Genomic DNA, 27,620 nt, shown 5'->3' with positions numbered 1-27,620 from the left:
GTGTTGTGCCAACCTGGTGAGCACAACTTAGATTATCCAATGAGCTTTGCTAGCAGACAACTCACTGAGACAGAGATGAACTACTCAACAACAGAAAGGGAGGGACTAGTCATGGTGTTCGCTGTGAAAAAATTCTGGCATTATCTATTGGCCACACCCTTCATCTTTTTCGTGGACCATCAAGCCCTGCTCTATTTAGTGAACAAACCTTGTGCTACAAGGCACATAGCTCGATGGCTCCTCCTGCTCCTAGAGTTTGATTTCTCCGTGGTGGTACGAATGGGAAAACAGCATTACATGGCTGATCACATGTCATGCATACCCACAGGAGAAGCCGCTAGACAAGGCATCATTGACGAGTTACCTGACGCCCACTTATTCCACCTGTCCAGCAAGAGAGATTTATTTAAGGCTGACCTAACGCCATATTGGGCGGACGACATAGTCCAAGTGCTCGAGCACGGACTACCTAAGCAACCAATAGAAAAAGCCCGACTTGGGCGCTTGATCCTGAAAATCCAGCCCTACCAGCTTGCAGGCCAACTCTATAGGCTGGGGCAAGACGGATTGCTACGTAGGTGTGTGTGTGAGCATGAGATGCACGATGTGCTCTCGGAGGCACACAACGGCATTGCGGGAGGACACTTTAGTGGAGACACGACAGCACAAAAGGTGCTGCAGTCTCAACTATGGTGGCTCACACTTTTTCACGATGCCAAGCAATTCGTCAAGCATTGTGACGAGTGCCAACAGACAAAAGTCCCGATTCGTAAAGATCAAATGGAGTTGACCCCAATTATTGCTCGCCAACCCTTCAAAAAATGGGGAATTGACTTCATAGGACCCATCAGTCCTACAACGTAGTACTCACAAGCCAAGTACATCGTGGTGGCCACAGTTTACCTCACGAAATGGACAAAGGCAAGAGCCACACAAAAAAACGACGCTAGGATGACTGCCAAGTTCTTATGGGAGCAAGTGATATCGCGCTTCAGTTGCCCCATCTAACTGGTTAGCGACCAAGGCACACACTTTATCAACGAAGTAATAACACATCTCCTATCCACCTTTCTCATCATCCATCGCAAATCCTCACCATACTACCCTCAAGCTAATAGCCAGGCAGAATCAACTAACAAGATTCTTATCAATGTATTGACTAAAGTAGTCTCAGCCTCACGCAGCGACCGGGACAACAAGTTGATGGCAGCCTTATGGGCCTATTGCACAGCTTATAAAACGGCTGTCCGGCCAAACCCCCTTTAGGCTGACCTATGGAACTGAGGCAATTCTACCATTAGAATTCTTCATTCCTAGCCTGAGAATAGCAGTTCAAGAACGATGGGAAGGGAAGGAAGCATGGACGCAATGCCTGGTTGAACTTGAACGCCTATCAGAGACTCATCTTCTGGCCACCCACGCGCTTATCTGTGAGAAAGCCCGACGCAAGAGCTAGTTTGACAAGCATGTCAAGCAACGTGAGTTTGAACAGGGTGACTTAGTGCTCCTTTATTCAGTTAAGGGGCATAAGCAAAAAATGAAATTCAGAGGTCTCGAACCCTTCAAGGTTCGTGCGATCAACCAAACCGGCAATGTCGAGCTTGAGACACTAGACGATGAGGGAATAGGCTTCTTCAATGGTAGTCGTGTCAAGAAGTACTTTCCTCCCATGCATCCTTTGCATGAGCCACCATTGTTTGAGCCGCAGGTCAAAGTACGAGTAGCTACAATCGCTGAAATCAACGAAGATGATGAGGAAACCGTAGAACTCGCTTACCTCCATGTCATGGTCACTGCCAAGCAAACATGCGCTTTCAACGCCTTGATCGACGAGGGAGCAAACTTCAATGTCTTAACCCACAATCATTAGATCCAACTTGGCAAACCACTACTTCAACCCACAACTGCCAAATTAAACCCATATGGGACTCAATCATACGCACTTCTCGGCAAGTGCAGAGTCGCCGTTTCTATCGAGTCTGAGACTGTTCCAATGCTTTTTTACGTGTTTCCAAGTGCCACAGACACAGGCACGGAGTCACTGCTAGGGCGAACCTTCAAACAGCAGACTCACTGCAATGTTGATTATGAGTCGCAGTGCATCCACCTAGCAATCGGCAACGTGCGCATTGTCACAGCTTTCAACAAGGGCTGCGTGACACCATCACCGTCCGCAAAGACGCCGGTAGAAACATCCGTAGTTAAGACTAAGGAGGGGGGTAGTGTGCGACTGCCACTTCCCAACTTCCATAAACCACAGCCCGGAGCGACCAAAGCGACGGCCCAACAGCCTCACTTCCAGTGGGTGCGTAAACAGCCGCAACAATTGCCTAGGACTCGACGCGCCTATCCTCATAAGACCCAGAACTCTAAACCTAGGAGGCCAAGATGCACTCACAGGAAGAGCCGCGTGATCAAGCAAAGATGGGTCCCTAAAGCCCTCTTGTATGCGCAAGGCTACTATGAGGAAAATACCTCTCTGTGGATCCTTAAGGCCCCCACCTCCAAAGGCACTATTCATACGCCACCCTCAAGCTTGATCAGCCCACATCCCATAACACCTCAAAACCCTAAGTTGTAGTGCTCTCCAGAGGCCCAGCCATTCGACTCATCTACGCTTCTCGGCCCAAGAAATTCGCGCAAACCTATCGGCCCAAGCAACAGCCACCGTCATAGGAAGCATCATCCAACCAAGTCATTCCGACTCCCTCGAGCAAAGCTGAATGCAGCAGTCCATTTGTTGGGGCTAACCCTAATCCACCCATTATCCAAACGACCCACCAACCGCAGGCTCAAGGAAACTCCCAACTGCCCATCTTCGTTGTCAAAAGTGCTTGTTCTGTCAAACCGCAACCACCTGTTGGCCTTACGCCCTCCTACGAACGAAAATCCTTCCTAGCGCTAGCCGCTGACCTTGCAAAGGACACCGGGGATGATGTGGTGGAATGCATTAAATGACTCGATGCCACCTTTGTGTCGCTAGCCCTCCGCTATGAGCGCTTGGACTTGGGTCTATTAGAAGAACCCTTTGCACGGAAGTGCGCAATATGCCTTGCTCTTGGGAGACTTTTGAATTCGCATTTACAAAAGCTTCTCACTCTGATGTTGAGTTGCTCAGCCACGAGATCTCCAAAGAGCAAGCCATTAAACAATGTCTCATCACGTCATATGATCCACGGACCACTTTTCTATCACTGACCAAGAGATCGCAAGGTTATCACACCTTGCTGACACTGAATCACCTTTCTTGAGGCAGTGGTATGCTCTTAGGTTGCAATGGGAAGTTGAAGGATGTCGCATAATGACCAATGCCAAGCAATGCCGAGCCATCAAAACGGTAGAGTATGATCCCACTTACGTCGTGCCTACCTCATATAGAGTGTTAACCACTCTTCGGGGCGGACCCATGGACGAGCATATCAAGGGGCATCCCTACCTTGACTACCTCTTAACAGAGGAAGAACTCCACATTGTGAGTCGGGTCGACTCTGGTGACTTCCTCACAGATGTTCTCACATGCATCATGCACATAGGAATTCGACCCTTTGATCTGGACCGCGTAGCTCAACTAGAATACAATCCAAATTTCTATACTTGGCTCCTTCACGAGTAACTCCTACCCCAACATGTCGAAAGCCCTTAACCTTTTGACCCCCAATCCTAGGAAGGATTCTTTTCAAGGTGGAAGGGAAGGGGGTAAGGTGAAATGAATCAAATGGGAAATGAATCAAAAGGGATACAGTAAAGTAAAGTTAGTGAAAAGCATAAGCATGTAGTATGAAAAAAACGGACGGGGTAGGAAAATGGGCAGGAAAAACTTTGAAGTAAAGGGCAAAAGTCTAAGTCTAAAAAGAAAAATCTACATGGCTTCCTAAGGAATTCATTCAAAAAGCATAGAGTTTTTATTTTCCTGTAATCAGCGAATTGATATGTGGAAAATACTAATGAAAGTTACGATTTATGGCAGGAGCATAAAATGTCGCAGCAAGACCACGCCCATCGACTCCCGTTCACAGACGAGGAAAGCGAGCAATACCGCATCCATCTAGAGAACCACGCCTTCAGCCAGCTCAAATTCCGAACCATCCACAACATAGAAGTCGTGGTGGCCAAGGAGGAAGCAGCCAGGAGGGTGGTGGAACAATGCAACCTCACAAAGTATCTTGAAAAATTCTCGCAGGAGCCAAACCACCTAAAGTGCATGGAGTTCCTCAGAACATACAACCCAGACCAAGAATGTGGTATTGTAACAGTGGGCAGAGGAGAAGGTGCAAAGCAGGTACATGTCCGATTAGATCCAGCCTTGGTGGAGAAGGCTTTGGGATTGGTACCAAAGATGGAGAGGAAACAAAAAAGGGATATTTATGCCATGCTGAAAATGAAGAAGGAAGAGGTGCTCACAAATGATGGCATAAGCATCCAGGACATCCCTGACACAGAAGCTAGGTTGCAGGCCAAGCTGATACATGTGCTCTTCTTTACCCAGCATTACAATTCCTTGATGCATCAAATTAGCATACAAGTGCTGGAGAATGTAGCAGCCCATACCCTAGACGAAGTAGATTGGAATGAGTACATGCGAAAAACGATTGATCAAGTGGCCAAAGCATTGGCCCTAGGAAGTGTACCAGCAGAAGGAGAATCTCTGGCTTCTAAAGTTACAGAAAGAAAGAAAGCCTCCTTCATTGGGTATGGAGGTGTCTTGACTGCGCTCATTCAGGAGGCAATGAAGGAAGCACAGGAGGCGGAAGAAGGAGAAGGAGAAACACCAGAGAGGTCGTGTCCTCACCAGGACAAGGATAGGTCCACCGATAGAACTGAAACAGAAGAAGAAGGGGAGGGACAGACAAGCAAAAAGACAACCAGGAGACCCAAGAAGAAGACAACGCAGAGGAAGAAGAAGGATGACGAAGGCAGAAAGAAAGAGAGAGAAGACTTGGAAAGGGCAAAGAAAGAGTCCCTAAAAGAGGCCAAGGAGAGAGAGAGAGGACGAAGAGACAAGAGGAGGAGAAGGAAAAAGAAGAATTGCAGAAAGCAAAGAAGGCGTCAAAATAAGAAGCAAAGAAGAAGAAAAGGAAGGAAAAAGAAGAAAAAGGGAAGAAGAAGAAATAGTAGAGAAAAGCGGAGGAGGAAAGGAAAAGGAAGGTGGATGAGGATGAGGAAGAGCTACGAAGGGAGGAGGAGGAGGAGGACCTGGCAGAAGCCACACGCTGGTCCATCGAGCAACAGAGCCGAGCAGATGAACTGAGGGACCCGAGCCCGCGTAGAGAAGAGGGGCCAGGGTCTAGCACACAGGTGCCAGAGTTTGTGCCACCTCCAATCCCTAAGGGCAAGGGCAAGGCCCTGATTCATCCAATTCCTACCCTCCTGGTGCCTTCCGCTGAACCCACCACCATCACCCCTAGCATCCCGACCAGTGCCGACATGTCAAACTTCGTGGCGTGGATACAGTACTTCATTAACAAAGAGATGGGCCAGGGACAGAGCACGGAAACCACGGCCATAGGACAAAAGAGGCCAGCTACGTATGCGGAATCCAGGCAAGAACCCAAAAGGCAAAAGGTAGAAGCCTCAACCTCGCCCATCCACACAACGATGACGCCATCGGCTAATTACGACGAATACGTCGCCGATCTGCTCTCCCAACTGGAGAAAGCTAAGGAGGAACACAAGATAGCCGTGGCTGAGTTGGCAGCAGAGAAGGAATCAGTGGCTGCCTTCCAGCTAGATAAAACAAGAATGATAGCCATGCAGTAGAGGGAGATCGCAAATCTCAAACAAGAAATGAAGGCTAAGGATGAGAGGGAGGAGCACTGGAGACAATAGCTCGAAAACGAGACACAGGAACTAGTCAAAATGCAAAGAGAGCACAAGCTCCTGATAATTCAATATCAAGAGCTCGCTACGAGATCTGCTCAGGTGGATGCGCTTGTGGCTGAGCTGAATGCCAGGACGAGGAGAGACAACAAGGCATGAAGGAGCAGCATGAGAAGAATGAGCGCCTGACAAATCAACTAACCTCTGGAAAAGAAGAGCAAGAGAGGCTCTTCAGGGAGTTGGAAGACTATGAGCAAAAACTCATGATGCTAACCCTAAAGAAAGGAGAGAGCTTGGAGGTGATGAACAAAAGAGCAGAGGAGTGGGCTGCGCACAATGAAAAGAGGGTGAAGACACTGGCACGGCGCCTTGCTTTGGCAGAAAAGGAGAAAATCATCGTAGAGATCAAGGCAGAAGCAGCCCAAGTGGCCTTCAGTACCATTCAACAGAAGGCCTTCCTCGACACCATCCTGGACACCACCCACACACCGCAAGGAGGGTCATTGGAGGTAACGCAGAGAAAGCTCGGCATGGCGTGGAGAGCCCTACATGCTGGATTGCACATGCCACCCTTACCTGCGGAGGTTAGGTTGAGCTTGGATGAGCAATGAAAATACCTATTACTGGCTAGCCTAACCCCCCAAGAAATCGACGCCCTCGAATTCGAGAAAGAAGCAGCACAAGCAGAACGGCAGGGGGAGGAAGCAGAACTAGAAATCGACATGAACCGATTCAGGGAGGATATAGTCCCACAACCCCCCTCGCTGCAGACAGAGTAACCACAAGAGGACCCATCTGCGAAAAGAAAAGCCGCCTCTAGGGAAAGATGCAAAAAGCTGGTAGAGGAAGCCAGGAAACATCTGAGAGCCAAACCAGCCGTGCTACCGTCCGCACCTCTCCCACCGTGCCCTGATGATCTTCCCGCAGGATTCCATGCAGAACTGGTGTTGTGGGAGATATAGGAACAAGGAAAGGATCCATTCACCTTTAGTTTCCTCCTACCCAACAGTCTGCAGAGGGTCGTGCCGCTCAAGGCGATGGACGAGGTAATTGCGATCGGTTGGCCGGTTGGGGCAAAGATGGCTAGAAGAGCGAGAAAATACCCCGACCTCTTGGGGCACAGAAGCGGCTGGCAGAATAAAGTTTTTGAAGTCCCACACACTGTACAAGGCTACAAAAGCCAAACCCTGTGGAGGAGGCGAGTATGCGACATCAGCATGCTCACCTAGATGGCGTTTTGTAACACCCTGCCATTCGAGCGGAACAACCCTACCTACATGGCATACCCTTAAAGGGTAGGGGTGGATTTTGATGCCACCCTCCACGGGCGGTATGACTTCCCTATTATTTATAACTCTACTGTAGTATCCTTTGAGCATGCCCTTCTCTTTACCGCCGAAAGCCTAGATGCGTCTATGACGCACTTTCTTGCAGATTTCTCCTCATGTCCTGACCCCTCTTTTGTAACAACCTGTAATTATCTTAGGTTACTTAGGCTACTCCTTAAGCAGGACCCGACTCAACAAGAGCGCGGCCTACCTCCCCTATTCTTTGACCCTAACGCTATAGACAACTGCACCATGGCTCATCTTATGATGAGGGCTAGTCTCCTTCCCTCTTTTTGCCTAGCCCTCCTAGAAGATATGAATGACAGCCAATTCACTAGGTGCAATCACCCTTTCCTCTCCACCACTTCTCTTCATGTCCGCATGAATCTGAAAGATTACATGCAAAGTCGCCAGTTTTTGAGCAAATCTATCTGACCTCCTTCCCCTTCTCATTCTGATGAAGACAATTAGGCCTGGTTATCATTTCGAAGAAGAAGAAGAAGAAGAAGAAGAAGAAGAAGAAGAGAAAAAGAAAAAAAAAAGAAATGCACCACAGTCACTGCACCTAGGGTTTTTCCTAGCCCCCTCCCCACTTTACACTTAGGGCACATCAAGGGCAGGACTTTCAGACCTGTCACCCTAAGACTTGCACCACACCTCCAACGACGCACGAACTGGGTCCTTAAGTGTGGGACATTACCAAGGGCCCATCTCCCAGTTCCACTACCACGGGCACCACGCGCTACACGGAGAGGCAGACACACCCCTTAGGGAGTGCACAACTTTTCTTGCAGGTTATGTTCGAGTTTCAAGAAATGGCTACTCCGCTGAAGAGGATCACCCACGGCATCCTTTAATGACCAAAACTTTTTTCATGTGCCGATGTCCAGCCATCTGCCTACTGATGGCTACCTTGATTGAACCAAGTCAAGATAGATCTGCCATTGGCATAGATCTTGGAACCTCGTCTTCCAAATATGCATGCCAAATGCCTCAAGATCTACGGATCGCTTATTGATTCCACAAGCCTGAAGAATTCCAATGCAAAGTTGAAGATCTTCAATGCAGTACTGAAGATCTTCAACTCAAAGACAAAGATCTTCAAATCCAAGACACAGATTTTCAATGCGAAGACAAACCAGACCTTTGTCAAAACAAAGTTTGGGGCGGGCTCCTCCAGGATAAATCCCTCCAATACCATCCTCCTAAGGGATTGCTTATTGCTTCAAGCGTTTCTGATGCTCGAGGGACGACCGGCTACATAACAGATGCCACAACTGTGTGAAAGATGCCGAGCATCTTCATGGAGCCTAAAGCACACCGGAATCTCTCCTGGTCATCGTCCTTAAACTCCATCACCTATCATTCACACAACCACCTTGGAAGCAGTGTCATCCACCTACCTGTTCCGCCTAGCAGCCGACCTAACTAGTCACTATGTCCCACCACAGTGCCATGGGACTGGCACTTGGCTAGGAGGGGGGTAATGTTACCGTGTTTCCCGCAGCACAAAGGAGTGGAAAATGGAAAAAAATGAAATAGCAAAAAAAGCACAGGATGAAAGCAGAAAAAGGCGCCTTGACCGATAACCAGACCCTGAAAATTTTAAATGTTCGGGCACGACCCTTAGAAAGTCTCAGTGTCGCCCCAAGACAACAACAGAGTAAAAGGCGCACCATTAAATATGGAAGCCCTCCCAAATCCTTGTAAAAGAGCACCACGCTCACTCCTGTGCAAAGTGTATGCATTAGTTGGGAATAGAATAATTAAAATGGTGGAAAATGGGAAAAAGGGCCTAGGCTACGGCCGGCCATGTAAAAAAGGGAAAAAGGGGATGACCGCCCAAAAGGGATTTAGGGTTTTGTATATAAAGTTGAAAAGTGAATGAGAAGCTCATTCTTTAGTGTGTGGCAAAAAGAGTCTTGTTCTTCCTCTCTTCTTCTCTCCTTCTTGCTCATGTGTGTTCTTGAGAAAGGGAGTGTGAGAGTGTGAGGGAGTAAGTGTGTGTGGGAGTGAGGGATCAAGAGGGTGAAGTTCTTCACCATCTCCTCTTCTCTTCTTTTCTTCTCTTCTCTTGCGTGCACAGCTATGGAGGATGGAGCTTGGAGATGGAGGAGGTTTGAGGATGCTTGAGCTAGCATCAAGAATCGTGGAGCTACCGGAGTGCAAGAGAGAGCAGGGTACTCAATCAAGCATCAAGGTAAGCTCACTACACTCATAGGATCGATGGTGCATCGGCTAGGTGAGAGATAGCCATTAGAGCTCGCTTGGAACGCTTGAAATAATAAGCGGTCCGTGGGTCTTGGTGGTTGAGCAAAAGCTCCCACAATAGATGGTCTCTTAAAGCAATAAGTGATTTAATATTGAATATATATTCCACATTTATCAATCATGGTCTCGTGCAATGCTTATGATGATAATGAAATACCATAATTCTTTGTTCTAGTCCATTCATCAATGACAACCTTGAATTGTGCATACAATTCATATCCATATTGATCTAGCTCTTGTCCATATCAATCAAACTTGATGGCTTCATTTGCATCATGGTATTTACTTAAGTAAGTCAAGAATGGTAAAAGTTATTTGATCAAGATAGAGTCTCTACAATCAATATCAAATATTTTTGGATAAATTAGTTCTCAATAGGATTTGGACATCCTTTGTAAGGGTTGTCATCCATGAGAATAGTCTTGGTATGCTAACAAACATCTCCATATTGATCTCATATATACTTTAGAGGCTTGAACATTCCTTCTCCTCTCATCTTATCTTCCTTATATATGATTTTGAGTGGATGTCTATGACATTGTTCTTGGCCCCAAACCATGAAGAAAGGGTACTTCCTTTTTGCATGGATCTCCAAGCACTTAATAACTGCCATGACATTCTTACGTAAAGTTGTTGACCGCCCACTTGGAATCTTGTAAATAAGGCTTCAAGAAACTCCATGCATCTCGATCAAAGAATAAGCATTGTTCTCCCATTTGAAAACTTTGGAACTTTTAGACTTAGCAAAGCATCGTTGTAAAAGAAGACCATTGAGATCAAGTATTACACATAATTGTGTTGTATTTCTTATCAAGGACACATCAATCACATCATCATGCTCTACTATTGTTGAATCTATTAGATATCCAACCATAGATGTCTTAGTTGAAGTCACACAGAAGAAAAACAGGCAACTTAGATTCATTTGCTTCCTATCATTCTACTTAATGTTTGAGCTATAAATTGGCATAGAACACTAAAGAAATTTAACTTCATATTAACAAATACATGAATAGGTACTAGTTAATAAATGATGTCCTAAGAAAAGACACATTTGATCGTGTGAACAAATCTAACCAAGAATAATATCATGAGGTGAAGAATATATATATCATGATTTCTTTGAGGTAAAATCTATTCTAATAAAGTCATTTTTCCATACCTAATTTTTATCACTAATTATAAGTATACTTGGGCTACTAACAATAGATGATTGTAATTAGTTATAAAAATTGTCTTATTAGTATAATATTAAACATACTCAAATTCTAAAACGACCTTCAAAATGGCATGTACAAAGAATGTGTTATTAGTCCAAATTATCAAAAGAAAATTTAAACATGATATATTTGACCATGTGATCAAAACTACTATCACGTATAAGTGACACATGATAATTTATTTGAGATAAGATATACTCTATTTCGATAGAGTTTTCATAGTTTCTTCTTAAGCACTAACCATCCTATATTTGAACTAGTTATATTCCATAGATATTTAAATTTATGAATTGTAATAAAATTTTATCTTAATATTCCATATACACATCTCAAAAGATACATTGAAGGTAAAATCTTTGTTGTAATATTTACTAGTGAGGTAAAACTCCTTTAGGAGGTGCAATGAAACTTTTTTGGGGTGTACAATATATTGTTGGATCTCTTATCCTAAGGTACATGCATAGACATACACTAGTGATGTAGTAAAAGAGATTATAAGATATAAGAGATTTGACCATGTGGACCAAGCTAACCAAAATTAACATAACAAGATTATTATACAACACATATGAGAGTTTAATTGAAATAAGTTCTAAAATAAAATTAATTAAATTTTGCATAGCTAGCTCAAACTTTTCATTATGATAAGTATTCTTACATACTAGATTACAATATCTCCTTTAAATAGTGATACTTGCAAAGTATGATAAATTCTAATGAGCTCTTTAATAGTATTTTTAGTAAAATATTTACTGAAATAGATTTTTTAAACTAAACATACTTGATACCTTTTACAAAAATTTAAAAAAACTAAAGAAATAGTTTCTTTAAGCAATATCACCAAAGAAAGAAAATATTGCAAATGCTAATGGAGGTAACTTTTCAAGAAAAAACCAAAATTGCATCAATGTGTCTTCCTTGATGAAAGGAGAATGAATAAAATTTCAACACCTTGAAGTAGCCTTTAATTTCTCTTTCATAATTAGACTTGCTGTATCTTGGCTTGATTCTTCCATGCCCTAGGGTGGTACTTCAAGAACATGAACTTCAGTCGGAGGAACCTCTTGAGAATTTAAATTTTGTTTGGCACTCTCATGGACTCTCCACGATTGTGCTTCAACCTTTCTTTACTCTTGAGTATTGCAAACCACTGCAATAGTCTTCATGTGATTTACCAATGTCACCTTAGATGTAAGTCCACTTGCATATACATCAAATACATCCTCATAAGCATCATTGAATGCTTTGATTGTAGTCCCCATAAATTTCCTTTTCTTTCTCAAAATGGCCTTTGCAATCCTATGGTCTTCTTCAAGGTCTTCATCATTGCACTCCTTGTCCAAGCCTTTAAAGTCCAAAATGGAAAGCTTGTTGATATTGTTTATATATCACTCAAAATTGATGAAGCTTTTTTCCATGGTCACTAATGTCAAAACCACAAAGGAATCTATAGATCCAAAATCAAAGGTTCTATCCATTGGTAGAAAGTCAACACTACCAAAACTAGCATGTGATGCTTGCAAGAAATGCTTTCAGTAGCATTTTCCAAAGCTACCATTTGCTTTCGATTAAGAAATGATAACAACATGAATTGTTTAGGTTCACATGTCATTTGTATTAGAGTGGATACAACCTTTCCAAACTTTATAGAGTCCCATTTCATTCCCTCAACTCCATGTGCTGCATCTAGAACAACAATCCCAATGGTAATTGGATCTTTGTAAACATTATGTATAAGATCAAAGGTTTCTAGATTGCATCCAACAACATATACATGCTAAGGTGAACTAGTGGAGGACTAAAGAGGATATTGCTTTTATCCAATTAGGAAGTTCACAATATCTTTTGCTTCATTTGGTAGGGACCATGCATCAACTCCACGTGTGAGTTTCTTTGATAACCCGATCATTGCAAATGCCTAAAAATTTTGTGTAGACTTCATCATTGATATCATAGTCATCAACAAGCTCTTCCCAAGTCTTCATCACAGCACTAGTTTTTGGAATTGAGGCATTGAAAAGAGTGACTAATTTCTCCTTTGGGACCCTATCTTGCTTGATTTTCTTAGCCCTTGTTTCCATGTCAATCATATCTTAAATTATCCCATTTGTTTCTAAGAAAAAGGATATGACCTTCATTGATCTTCTCTTATAGTGTAAGGATATAACATTATGTGATTCCATATTTGTCATTCGTGAAAGCTCAATGCACATTTTTGCAAGACAATCAACTAATATTCTAGCATTTCTCGTGGTGTATAAATGCTTAGTTGCTAGACAACATGTAGTATGACTTTGAATATATATATTTACTACATGAATTGAGTGAAGCCCTAACATAATCTAATAACTATAAGTGTCCAAATTATTAGCATCCACCTCATCACGATGCATGGGTCTCTTCTCATTGTTATCTTGTACAAACGGCATAACATATGTTGTTGTTGTTGAGTTCATGGGATTCTTTATGAAAGACGTGGTTAGATTCTCCACATAATTCCAAAATCGTGACCTATAAGTATATAAAGGAGGTGCCTCATAGCACCTACCAACAAGAAGAGAAAATTGTGTTGTTGGACCAAATGGGAAGAATTTTTCAAACATGTGAAATTCAGATTCTTCCTTCTTTCCCTCCTTAACTATCTCAAGGAAATCAAATGTTCTTTCTACTCCCTTGATCTCAAGAGAAATTATTGGCTTTGCAGGTTCCAACATGGAAGGTAAAGTAGCATCGTTCTCACTATTGTTAGCTGCCATACTAACAATTAGAGCTTGTGATAAGGAACTTTGTTGAGGTGATTTTGACTTTGAGCTTGTGGGATTCGGTATATTATTTTCTTCTTAAGGACCAAGTGAAGTTCTCAAGTCTGTTTTTTTATCTTGGAGATTTATTCTTTTGTTGGGGCAATCACCTTGTCATTATAGGAAAAGTAGCTCACTATTTTGGACAGCTTGGAATGCTGATATAATGTCTTCTGTGCCCTTTACCTCCTCAAATAAGGTCTAACCCATTTGAGGAAAAGTAGCTCACTATTTTGGATAGCTTGGAATGCTGATATAATGTCTTATGTGCCCTTTACCTCCTCAAATAAGGTCTAACCCATTTTTTTCAAAGAGTATTCTTTGTGCTCTTTAATAGATGAAAAGTGAAATCACAAAGGATCAAGTTTGTATACTACATGTTTCCCCTTGATCTTAACAAGATTACATGGTATTCCTTATTTCCCAACACGTCTATTTGTTATCTTCTCTATGACACCATCTTGTTGAAAAAATGCAATATCACTCTTTAAAGTAAATAAGGGAACATTGCCAACCCCTTTTCCTTGACTATCATAAATCTCCACATACCATGGATACACAAAATCACCACTAACTCCATCAATGGTTTCGGTCTCCTTTTTGGATGTGCTATCTTTCTTTGCCATTGAATAGTTCTACAAAGACAAAAAGTTGTCAAACAAAAGTGGATCTACAAATAGTCAAAATTTACAAAACCTAAATAAATATATAAGATTTCTAGGTTGAAAATTGAAAACACAACACCACAATATTTTAGAAAATACAAGATAAATATACTCCAAAGGGACTCCTTCATAAAATAAAATATTAAAATTTGAGATTAAGTGTGGTATGAGATCTAGCCATAAATAGATGTACTTATGTATCAAATCTCATAGGCTATTTTGGCCCTAAGTTAACATTAGTTATGTTTTTCTTGCAAGAATCATATAGTAGAAACTTTGCCATGGACTCTGGTCAAAAGATCAAATTATGTTAATAGTGAGACTTGGCCATGGGCTTAACTAAATGGTCAAGAGATAATGAAATGTTGATTATCAATGCGGTATGAGACAGTGAAAAATCATTGTGGAAATCTCATGGATGATTTTGTCCCTAAGTTAAAATTGGATTTCTTCTCCATGTAAGTTTCATATGCAAGGATCATACTCTAGGAACTTTGCTAAGGTTTTTGGTCATGTGGTCAAATCTTATTTAATCAAAGAATGAAATTTAGTCCAATATGAGATCCACCCATATATCAATGTGGTTATGTAGAAATCTCACAACTCAATTTGGCCCAAAGTTAACATTTTAATTATTGTACATGTAAGTTTCCCTTGAAAGGAGTCATATTGTAGAAACATTACCATTGGTTTTAGCCATATAGTCAAATCCTATTTAGTCATAAGACTTATCTATGATGAGATTAGAAACTTTGCAATGGTTTTTTATCGTATGGTTTTTAAAGGCTAGTTAAACAGAGGATGTGGTTTATTGTGATATGAGATTCACATATAAACAAATGTGGCTATGTAACAAATCCCATAGATATCAACAAAAGGGAATGTGAAAAACACTTGAAAGGTGGAGATTTATCCTCATGGTGAAACTTATAAGATATTTATCTTTTTATAAAGTAGTTTTAAACCATATGGCCAAATCTAGTTTCATAACCATAGTGGTTCATTTATTGCAACATGTTATGAAATTGGATTTGACCTATAACATATCTATCTCACACATACATTCTACTATGTAACTTTGCATCAAATTATATAATTATGTTAATTTGTAGCAACGGAGCCTGGATGAGAGGGTGGAAGTTAAGGATTAGAACTTGGACAGGGGCTAATGTGACCTAGGGTTAGAATTTGGGTAGGGGGTAGTGTGGCCTAGAGGTTTTGAAGGTATCTCTCATAAAATCCATGTTAGAAATATCTTATTTGTTCAAGATAAATATATTTTGGAGGTAGTGATTTTTAAATTGTTTTATACTATGTCTAACTACTTTAAGATGGTTATTGCATGACTTAGTCAACATGGAGAAAGTGAATGCTAGGAATGCACATTGTTTTGATTTATATGTATGTTGAATGGAAAGAACGAGAGACAAGGGGTGGGTGGGTGTGTTGGGGGGGGGGGGGGGATGTACACATACACATGTATGTATGTATGTATGTATGTATGTATGTATGTATGTATGTATGTATGTATGTATGTACAGGTGTGTGTGTGTGTGTGTGTGTGTGTGTGTTATAATGCAATTGGTATAATGTATCTTCTAGTGTGTAATCTATTGGAGGTAAAGGCACCTCTGCCTAGCCATCCATGTATTACTACACCGACAGTACCCGCTACTGCACATTGTAGGTAGTGGGCGCCTATCATCTTCACTTTATTCTTTATTCTTTTAGTGACAGTTTGAATAAAGGAATGCCTGGTCACACATTATGACTGTTGGAGTTCCCATTTTGTATCTCTCTTTATTCTTTTAGTGACAGTTTGAATAAAGGAATGCATGGTCACACATTATGACTGTTGGAGTTCCCATTTTGTATCTCTCTTTCTTGCTCTTACTCTCTCACCATAGCTCTTTCAAGCAAGCTTCGATCCTTCTCACATTTCAATTGGTAGCAGAGAGTGGTTGCTTGAGCATTCAAAGCTGGTCCATGACTCCTTTAGCTTCCTATTGATTACCTACACTCATTGGGTCTCCTTCCCAACAGCCATAGCTGACTCTCTCGAGCTCCCATCACTCCCTCGCTTCTTGAGTACCTACCCCACCCATTTGGGCACCCTCAGGGCATTCCTTCAGAGGTATTGAAGCATTCTTTTGATTGTTTATTTCAGTTTGTAGGGTATAGTTGGAAGGGACTACAAAAAATTTCGTTTTTTACTTTAGTCCTCCCTTGGCACTCATTGGCAGCCTCATTTGGACACTATACACTTGGTTTATGCTTGGCATTTGATCCCGAGCCTTGGCATTGAGCATTGATGTGATTTTCTTCAGGTTTGGGATTGTTATACATAGTTTATAGGTAGCCCGTATCAGTGCTACATTAGCATTTTATGCTTGGATCACTTTGGCATTGACATTTGATGCCCGGTTGTGGTCCCGAATGCTAGGGGAATGTATGCCTATGATGTGAGATGATTTTGGGGCTGAATTTTCTCATGTTTTACACAGTCCACATGCAGCCCAAAATAGGGCAATCCCTTGTCATTACACTTTATACTTATGCTACGTGGTCATTTGATGCCCGATTATGGTCTCGAGTGGTCCCCAAATGTTGGGGGAATGTATGCCTATTGATTGGCCATCATTTGGAGCTGATTTAGTAGCATGAAATACTTAGTTTTACATAGTAAATCACTGTTGTACACTCCATGGATAAAGCTTATTTAGTCACTTTATGCTCTACCTACTCGTCACAGGTGCTTCCCGACTGTTTCATATAACTATTGGGATGCAAATGAAGGTTGGCAAATGCTTTGCATGGTTTCAAACTGTATTTTGACCCTTGTCTGAGCTCTGTATTATTTGGCATTTACTTGACATTGGTCTACACTGGCATGCTTTGTGACAATGATTATACCTATGGTCGATGTATGACCCGGATACATGCTTGATGCTTATGTTACCTACACATGATAGATACATTATTTGGACTTGAATGCTACTGGAACTTCATTTGGGCTTGACTTTGGATATTTTGGATCTTATTTTGGTCTTGCTTTGGATCGTCACAGATATTGATTGGGATTGTCTTCATGACATTGGATGCTGTCATTGGATACTTGACCGCTCATATACTCTGGATGCCTTACTGATGTATGATCTTGGAACCAAAAAGGTCAAGTATTTACATGCTTTGTTTGAGCTTATTTACATGACACTTACAGCTTTTGTGCCAGTGGAAGCATCTTTGTATGCTTATCAGACATTGAGCAGCAACGTGGGTTATGCATATTGAGCTTTTGGATACTTGAGACTGGGATCTCCTCGTGGATGATGTATGTTTGATATACCTTAGTCCATGTAGATGTACTTGGGCTGATTCGGCTTTGAATTCATTGAGCAAACACTGACTTGTGTCAAGTCTTGGCAGTGGTATATACATTTTGCCCTCTTGATTGGGGGGTGCACTGACTTTACTAACGGACTTTGTCTGACATGCTTGGGTGTTGGCTCATGTCAATTTGACTGTTACATGCTTTTTGATACCCGCTTGATGATGGTTTTGCATTGACAATTAGTGATTGACTTTGAATATTGGGTTTTGCCTATTGTCAGCTCTCATTGTACACTGCTGTCATAAATTACTGCAAGCATATATCTCCGTACTGTGATGTATTTTTCGTGTTGAATTGTTTTGATTTTATGTACTTTTGATGGTACTTAGTGGGAAGAATCATTTAATACTCATTTTTTGCCATTTTGCCTTGGTTTTGGTGGTTTTTTGGTCATTTTCTACAGTTTACTGCAAGCAATTTTGAACTGTCTGCATTGTTTTAGCTTGTAGTATGGCATCTTCTTCCATTAATAGTGCTATCTTCAACATCAATAAGCTTGATTGTACGAATTATGCCTATTGAAAGAGCCAAGTTTGGTAGGTATTGGTGCAAAAATTGCAAATAAAGCCACTAAGGATGCATCACTATGACTGATGACAAATGGGATGAGTTTAATGAGTTATGTAAGTCCACCCTCATCTTGTCTCTCACTGAACAGGTGCATTACAATGTGGTTAAGGAAGCACAGAGTGCTTGGAAAATTTGGGATAAAATCAAGAATCTCTATGACAAGAAAAGTCCAACAAGTTAGATGTATTGGCTAAAGCAACTTATGGACCTGCGCATGAAGGAGAATATGACGATGTCTGCTCATTTGAGTCAGTTCCATGCTATCCTCAAGAACTTGACTTCGCAGGGCATTACCTTCAATGATGAGTTTACTCCATTGTTTTTGCTTGGGACTCTAAGTGAGTCATGGGATGTATTCCACACTGCCTTATGTGCTCCTGCTACTATTTTGAACTTGCTTGATATAGACAGTGCTCTTCTGCAAGAAGAGATCAGTCATAAGAACTTGGATGCCTCTTGTGTATCGCATGCTTTGACTATTAGAGGAAGAGATGGTAAGAATGATCATCGGTATGGATGTGGTAGAGACTCGTAGAAATCTAGGTCTAAGTTTCATGATAAGTCACGTAGCAAGTCTCGTGGGAGAAATGCTAATGTGACATGTCATCATTGCGGCAAGAAGGGTCACATACGTCCACAATGTCATGAGTTGCACAATGAGAAGTGCAAAAATAAGGGGAAAGACAAAGTACATAAAAAGTTCTCTGATCACAGCATGGTACTTGTGAAATCTAGTATAAAAATAGAGGAGATAAATGTCATGCAAAATGATGACTCCGATGGGGAGTATATACTTGTAGCTAGTTCTTGTGATGCTATGCCGTTGACTGAGGTTGACTGAGGTTCACTCTATGTATGTGCAGTGCTAGCTTTTGGATTTCGCTGCTTCATTTCATGCTATACCTTGCCATGAGTGGTTCCACTCCTACCACACTGTCTCTGGCTCAGTTTGCTTGGGTGATGACAGGTCACTTGCTATTGTTAGCATTGGGGATGTATGGTTGCAGTTCTCTACTAGCAATACTTTTGTGTTACAGGATGTATGTCATGTACCTGCGCTTACACAATGTCTTATGTCTGCAGGGCAACTTGATGATGCTAGGTTTCATGTATCTTTTGGGGATTCTGTCTGAAAGATCACCCGTGATGGTGGCAGACTTGTGCTTGCTAGAGGTGCCACGGTTGGTAGCCTCTATCCTCTTGTAGTTGATGGATCCTCTATTGATCATGTTTTGTCAGTGGGCTCCATCCCACATGTATCTCTTTGGCATGCCTGTTTGGGCTATATGTCCTTGAAGGGAATGAAAATGCTTTCTGGTTTGCAGTACTTACTGCCCCTTGAGTATTCATGTTTTGATTCATGTGAGCATTGTCTTTATGGTAGATAGACTAGGAATATGCATAAGAAGTCTGGTAGGACACACATGAGTGAGCCCTTGGCATTGGTACATTCAAATGTCTGTGGGCCCGTACCATGTCAGTCTATGGGTGGTGCAAAGTATTTTGTGACGTTCATTGATAATTTTTCATGTAAAGTTTGGGCTTATTCCATTAAACTTAAGTTAGATATCTTGGTTGTGTTTCAGAGAGATGGCTTACATTGGTTGAGAACCAGACTGGGCATAGGCTGAAATGCCTTAGTACTAACAATGAGGGAGAATATGTGTCACGTGTCTTCAAGCAGCTATGTGATGAGAGGGGTATTAAGCGTCAATTGCTCGCCCCCTATACCCCACCCCAGAATAGTTTGGCTGACCAGATGAATAGAACCATCCAAGAGCATGTATATAGTATGCTTAGCCACGCAAGCATACCACAGAGCTTTTGGGTTGAGCAATCAATATAGCTGTGCATATCATAAATAGATCACCTTCCAGTGGTTTGGATTTCCAGGTGTTGAAAGGAAGTATGGACTAGAAAACCTCCATCTGGTGCGCATCTACGTGTCTTTGGATGTGAGGCATTCTGCCATGTGCCCAAGGACAAGAATAGTAAGCTGGATCCTAAGAGTGTCAAATTCCTTTTCATTGGCTATAGAGATGTAGGAGAGATGGGTTACCGTCTATGGGATCCGTAGGCGCAAAAAGTCATCCACAGCTATGATGTAGTCTTCCATGAAGACAAGATGCATAAGCAGCCTAAGAAGGTGGTAGAGATATGCATAGTTATATTCCAAGAGGAGCCACGTGCTCCTACATAGCCAATGGGACAGCCTGTAGCAATAGTTGGTACACCTAGCCAGGGTGTTGGGTAAGCAATAGAGCCTGCAGTGAGATGGTCTACCAGAGATAGACGCCTACCTTATAGATTTGAGCCCTCGATACAGTATCTTGGTTACAGATATAGGAGAGCCTCTCACCTATTATGAGGCTATGTGCAGGGGTGACAGCTACTCCTGGGAGAGGTCTATGCAATCTAAGATGGGCTCCCTGCACAAGAATATGACTTGGGATTTGGTTGCATTGCATAAGGGCAAGAAATACTTTGCCGTGCAAATGGGTGTACAAGCTTAAAAGTACCCCTGGGAAACCCCAAGCCGGCTTATAAGGCAAGACTTGTTGTTAAGGGTTTTAAACAGGAGCATGGAGTTGACTTTGATGAAGTCTTTTCTCCTGTGGTCAAGATGACCACCCTACACTTGGTTTTGGCCTTAGTCACGCAACTTGACTTGGATATGTATCAGATGGATGTCAAGATTGCATTCTTGCATGGGGATTTATATGATGAGATATACATGGAGCAGCCTAAGGGCTTTGCAGAACCTAATAGGGAGCACCTAGTGTGCAAGTTGAAGAAAATTCTTTATGGCTTGAAGCAAGCACCTAGGGAGTGGTATCATAATTTTGATGCCTTTATGGAGTCACAGGGCTATAGTAGGAGTGATGTGGATCCGTGTCTTTACACGAAGAAAGCACATGATGGCTCATTTCTTATTTTAGTATTTTATGTGGATAATATAATGATAGTAGAAAAATCTCATGATGAGCTTGATGCTCTTAAATCTCAGCTGAAGAAAAGCTTTGAGATAAAGGATTTGGGACAGGCCTCTCACATTCTTGAAATGCACAGTAAGCGTGATAGGCATCAGGGACTACTCTACCTCTCACAGAGGGAGTACATTCATAAAGTCCTTGAGCGTTTTTGCATACAGGACGTAAAGCTTATTGGATGTCCATTACCTTCTTATGTGAAGGTCTCACAGGTCGATTGTCCACAGACAAATGAGCAGAGGGACGAGATGGCCAAGATCCCTTATGCATGAGCCGTGGGCAGTTTGATGTATGCCATGATAGCCACTCGTCCAAATATTGCCTTTGCAGTTGGTGTTGTGGCATGCTATATATCTACACTTGGCAAGAAGCATTGGGATGCCATGAAGGGTATCATGAAATACATGAAGGGCACAACATATATGTGTATTTGCTATGGCAGCTAGGATATAGGAGTTATAGGGTACATAGACTCTGATTATATAGGACATGCAGATAGTAGGAAGTCCACTTCTGGCTATGTATTCACCTATGCTGGAGGTGTTGTCTCTTGGATATCCATGGTTCAGAAGTGTATGGCTCTATCTACCATTGAGGCTGAGTATTTTGCAACCAGTGAGGCTTGCAAGGAGGCCATATGGTTGGTGGGCCGTTTGGTTCATGATCTTGGGATTGATACTATACATATGTTGCATTCGAATTCTATGAGTGCTATTTAGCTAGCCAAGAATTTGAACTTCCATATGAAGACGAAACACATTGAGGTGAGGTATCACTTCATACAAGGGGTTGTGGAGGACAAGTCTGTTGACCTTGTCAAGATCTCCACTGACAAAAATCTTGCAGATCTACTCACAAAAATCCTCACTACTAAGCGCTTTGCCTTCCTCAGGAGATTGATGGGCGTTGGATGAGATGACATTTTTTCTGATCGTGTTGTATATGTGTACATTGTGCTGTCTTTTTCTTTTTCTTTTCACTCCTCACTAGGGTAGATTCGCCTTTAAATCAGAGGTTGTTGGGGGTAAAGATGCCTCTACCTAGCCACCTATGTATTACTACACTGATAGTACCCGTCACTACACATTGTAGGTGGCGGGTGCTCGTCACCATCACTTTATTCTTTATTCTTTTAGTGACAGTTTGAATAAAGGAAGGCCCGATCACACATTGTGACTATTGGAGTTCCCATTTTGTGTCTCTCCCTTTCTTGATCTTACTCTCCTGCCATAGCTCTTCCAAGCAAGCTTCAATCCTTCTCACCTTTCATAATCTAATTCAAGTGCACGAGAAGCCTAAATCAACCATAATAACTTCAATCTAAATTAAATTTTTGCACCATTACATGATTTTGAAGAATCACATCAAGTTTGTGTGAATCTAATAAATCTTCTTCTTCCTAATTGCTTGATTGATCTCTTGGAGTGCTTGTCTTTTTTTATGCCCACTACCCTACAAATGATAGCTTCTTTGTTGTGAATATAAAAAGTATGATTTTGTGCAATGTTGAAAATACTCTCTTTGTTGTGAATATGAAATATATGATTTGTGCACTGCTTTCATCAATGAGTGCTTTCAAAATACTAACATTTCTTTCTATTGTGTGATGCTAGGCCATGTGAGGATTGTAATGACCACTAATGTGCTAAGTGTAGATGTGCAGACTCAGCTAACTAGGCAGTCCATCATCAATGTCTCATGTGTTGAGCTTGCCATCTTAACACTCCCCCTCAAGCTCAACTTTTTCTCTACAACTCCAAGTAAGCTTTAGAATTTTTGAAGCTTGTTTGTACCGATGTGAAAATGTCACCTATCTGATCTTGTGTGTTGACATATACTAAGTCAATCTTTCCTATAAGTACGTTCTCTCTTAGAAAGTGGTAATGCATCTCAATGTGTTTTGTCCTAGCATGGAACACTAGGTTCCTAACTAATTGCATCCTGTTCATGTTGTCATCATAGTGAATGACAATTGGACCATCTTCATGTACATCCAAATGACCCAATAACTTTTGTAACCATACCACCTCACATGTTGCCATAGCAACACCTCTTTAGTTAGCCTTTGCACTCTTAGAAAGTGGTAATGCATCTCAATGTGTTAGAAAGTGGTAATGCATCTCAATGTGTTTTGTCCTAGCATGGAACACTAGGTTCCTAACTAATTGCATCTTACTCATGTTGTCAACACAGTGAATGACAATTGGACCATCTTCGTGTACATCCAAATACCCAATAACTTTTGCAACCATACCACCTCACATGTTGCCATAGCAACACCTCTTTAGTTAGCCTTTGTACTCAATAAAGAAATTGTAGATTTATTTTTGGTACTCCATTTAACTACTGCACTACCAAGGGAAAATATGAATCTACTACGGTAGATCTTCTGTTAGGTCTAATACACATCTATGTATCTAAACATATGTATATCCTTACCTACCTCATAAAGAATTCCATCATGAAAAGTAGACTCCACATATCTCAATATGCATCTAACTACATCCAAATGAGACTTTCTAAGCATCTACATAAACTGATTGGCAAGGCCAATGATGTAACTCAAGTCTCGCCTTATGATAGTCATGGAAATCAGACTCCCTACTATCCTCCTGAACATAGTAGGGTCTTCTATCCCATCTCCACAATTAGCACTCAACTTTACATTTTGCTCCAATGACAGTGAAATAGCCTTTTGCAACAACCAACCTAGCCTTATACTTGTTAATAGAACCATGTGCATTATGCTTAATTGTGTAGACCCACTTACAGCCAATACCTTTCTTGCTCTTAGGCAGTGACACTAGATCCCAAGTCTTATTAGCTTCTAATGTAGCCATCTCCTTATCCATTATTGCATCATAATGAGCATGACCAATAACATTCTCAAAGCAAGTGGTCTCAACATCCTCAACCATCTTTACCATATAAGCATAATGGTGAGTTGCATAACCTTCAAAACCAAATCTTTTAATAAGGTATCTGACCCTGCTAGACTTGTGTACCATTGGATCACTTAGTAGAGCCTTTACATTACCATGTGCTCTTTGTACACTTGGTGTCCTAATGACTAAAAGAATATCAAGCTCATCATCCAAACTCTCTAAATCACTTGAATCTCCATCAAACCCAAAATGACTAGTAGATGTATCATTACCATCTGACACTTTGTTCTTTCCTTTGTCTTTACCTGCAACACTAGTAGATGTACCTGAAGATGTGGGATTGCTCCTTAGTATCCTAGACCAAGGACTAATTGTAGATATAGTACTAGATGATGTTTTTGGTCTACTAAGGCTCTATGATTCTTACTTTTCTTTTTGCATATAACTATCATGATCATCATCATCATCCAATGCATTACCACTAGATATATATCAACTACTCATCTCATAAAAAATTACTTCCCTCCTAACTCTGAACTCACTTGTTATGACAAGGTTATAAACAATAATCTTTCTACTCTAAAGAGTATCCAATAAAAATTATTTTTTATCCTTTGGATCGAGCTTCTTTTACAGCTCATCTGGCACATGAACATATGTAATACAACCAAACACTTTCAAGTGTGACACATTCGGTTTCTTATTTGAAAATAATTATTTGGGGGTCATCTCATGAACTATAGCTATGGGAGTTCTGTTCATAATATAGAAAGTAGTCTGAAAAGCTTCAAATAAAAAATATTTTGGAAAATTCTTTTCAGCCACCATCAATGCCCATGTACCTTTTGCAATATATCTATTTTTCTTTCTGTAATCCCATTTTACTGTGAGATATACTTACAAGTTAACTATCTCTTTATCCCATGAGATCTCAAGAATTCACTGAACTCATTAGAGAGATACTCTCCCTCTCCATTTGACCTCAAGCACTTAACTTTCAAGCATATTTCTATTTCAACAGCAACCTTGCAAGTTTTAAAGTGCTCGGATACATCACACTTTTCCTTTACAAAATATGCCCATAGCTTTCTTGAACAATCATCAATAAATGTGATAATATATTTGCTACCACCAAGGGATATGTTCTATGAGACCCCCCAAACATCTGTATACGCAACATCAAGTATATTCCTGCTCACATCTCTATCATGCAAAAAAAGGTTGTCTTGCTTTTGCTTACCAAACTGACATGGTTCACACACTTCATGAAATTTTGCAACTCTAAAAATAGGCAACCCCTTTGGACTGCATTAATTTCAGCCTTTGCACATTTGCATGTCTAATATGTTTGTGCCATATTTCAATGTTTCCAACTACTCCTTTGCCTTTAGCATACATAGCAATATTCATCATAGGAATTCTAGCATCTAAGGTGAACATGTGGCCAACTCTACTTCCTTTTGAAACCAATATGTACTTATCATTAAAGTCCACCACAAAACAACCTTTTATATTAAATCAAATCTACAACTCATACTCTACTATTTGGCTAACGAACACTAAATGCTTTATGATTCATAGCATATATAATACATTTGATAAACACTGTGTCCAACCATCATGCAAGGATAAGGAAACTTTTCCAATGTGTAAAATTGGGTGGCATGAATAACCACTCATCTGCACATAACCTAGATTTTATAAATTCTACATCTCTCCAAACCATTTAGCATGGCTGGTCATATGATTAGATACATCTCAATCAATATTCCATGCATCATCATGTGTCCCCTTTCTTGTAAAAGCATTCATCATATGCTGTATAACAAGCATATGCTCATTTTTATCTTGATTCTTGCGGGAGCTTTCGCTCAACTGCCAAGACCCACGGACCGCTTATTGTTCAAGCATTCCAAGCCGAGTACTAATGGCTACCTCTCACATAGCCAATGCACCATCCATATCTATGGGTGTAGTGAGCTTACCTCCATGCCAATCGAGTTACCTCCTCTCTCGTGCACTCCGGTAGCTCCACGATCCAAGTGCAAGCTTCAAGCAAGCTCCATCCTCAAGCTCCATGCTCCAAGGTCCATCGCCGCGAGCAAGACAAGAGAAGAGAAGAGAAGAGAAGATTAGAGGAAAAGATGGAGAGCTTCTCCTCCCCGATCCCTCACCCTCACACACTCACTCCCTCACACTCTCACACTCCCTCTCTCAAGCACAAGCTCAAGCAAGCAAGAAGAAGAAGAAGAAGAGAAGAGCCACTTTTGGCCACACACAAGAATGAGCTTCTCATTCACTTTTCAACTTTATATAAAAAACCCTAAATCCCTTTTGGGAGGTCATCCCCTTATCCCCTTTTTTACATGGCCGACTGTGGCCTAGGCCCTTTTTCCCATTGTCCTTCTATCTTCCTAGCTTCCTTTCCACCGCTCGTCTACATTTACAAATTGCACAGGTGAGAGCCCGGCCCTCCTTGAATTAAACCATGATGCGCTTGCGCTCTTTTACAAAAGTATTGACTTGCGGTTTTCCTTGTGCGCCTTTCTCCCTTATTTAGGATTTTTCTCCTTGTGTGTCTTTGTCTTCCGTTTCACTTTGCCTTGGACTTCGTCTTCTGCTTTAGCTTTTCCCGATTTTCCACCTTCGTTCATTTGAGGGTTAACATTACTCCCCTTCTAGATGAGTGCCAGTCCCATGGCACTCACCATCGTAGGTAGCAAGCTTTAGCGTGCACCGAAGATGTGGGTGGCAAGGACGTCTATGGTTGCCATGGAGGAGTGTTGGTAGTGGTGGGGAGGAAGGTTGTTGGGGGCCTAGGTGGCTGGTGGTAGGGCCATTGGAGTTGGTGGTAGGATTGTTCTTTGTGGGGATTGCACTGATGGAGTACAAGTGGCAGTTTGTTGGGGATTCTGCACATGACGATTCTTGGTAGGCTTGCATGATGATGAAGGATAGGAATTCAGAGCTGAGTGTCGATGAAGAGCGAACGACACTTTCATTGGAGTCTTTAATACCTACAATTGAAAATCTATCCTAAGTGATCTCTCCCTAGGGGTAGTGCTAGGCTTCTCTATCATGCACAAGACATAGTTTAATTAGTTTGGGAGACAGGTCAAACTCTAAGCAAGCTGAGAGAATTGTCCTGCACTTGAGGACCCAAACTGTGTATATATTTTGGTGCAGATATTATGTGAGTGCTCGTGCATACTTAGATATTATGTAGTTAGAAGACCACACGCTGGTTTCTCATAACGATGTGTGGATGAATCAAAGCTATCCATGTTGAGAAGAAGTACACGTGAAGGTGTATGCAACATCCTTTGCATTGTGTCTGCACGACGTAACATAATTGAACACATGGACACTGCACTATCGATAGCTGGTAGCTATTAGACCTGTGTAATGAGGACAGTGTACTTTTCATGGCCATTCCTACAGTGCTTACCACAATTGATTGCAATGGTATTAAGGCAGAGTGCAAGAGGGAATCGTGTGAATGGGTCAGGGTGACAGGTCTAATCATAGGCGAGACAAGCTCCCTAGGTATGTCCTGCCCTTAGTGTGCCCTGAACAATTGTGGGTGATGCTAAGGGGCTAGGGGACTAGGGACGGAGCCAGCCGACCAAGGTCACTGGACGCACCTAATTTGAGGACCCCTAGGTGTTGTGCTGTGATCGTG

This window comes from Lygodium microphyllum, chromosome 30, assembly GCF_053477565.2.
Source record: "Lygodium microphyllum isolate KBCC chromosome 30, Lygodium_microphyllum_v1.1.10, whole genome shotgun sequence".
Taxonomy (NCBI): domain Eukaryota; kingdom Viridiplantae; phylum Streptophyta; class Polypodiopsida; order Schizaeales; family Lygodiaceae; genus Lygodium; species Lygodium microphyllum.
The sequence above is the reverse complement of the archived record's forward strand: the minus strand, read 5'-3'. Positions refer to the sequence as shown.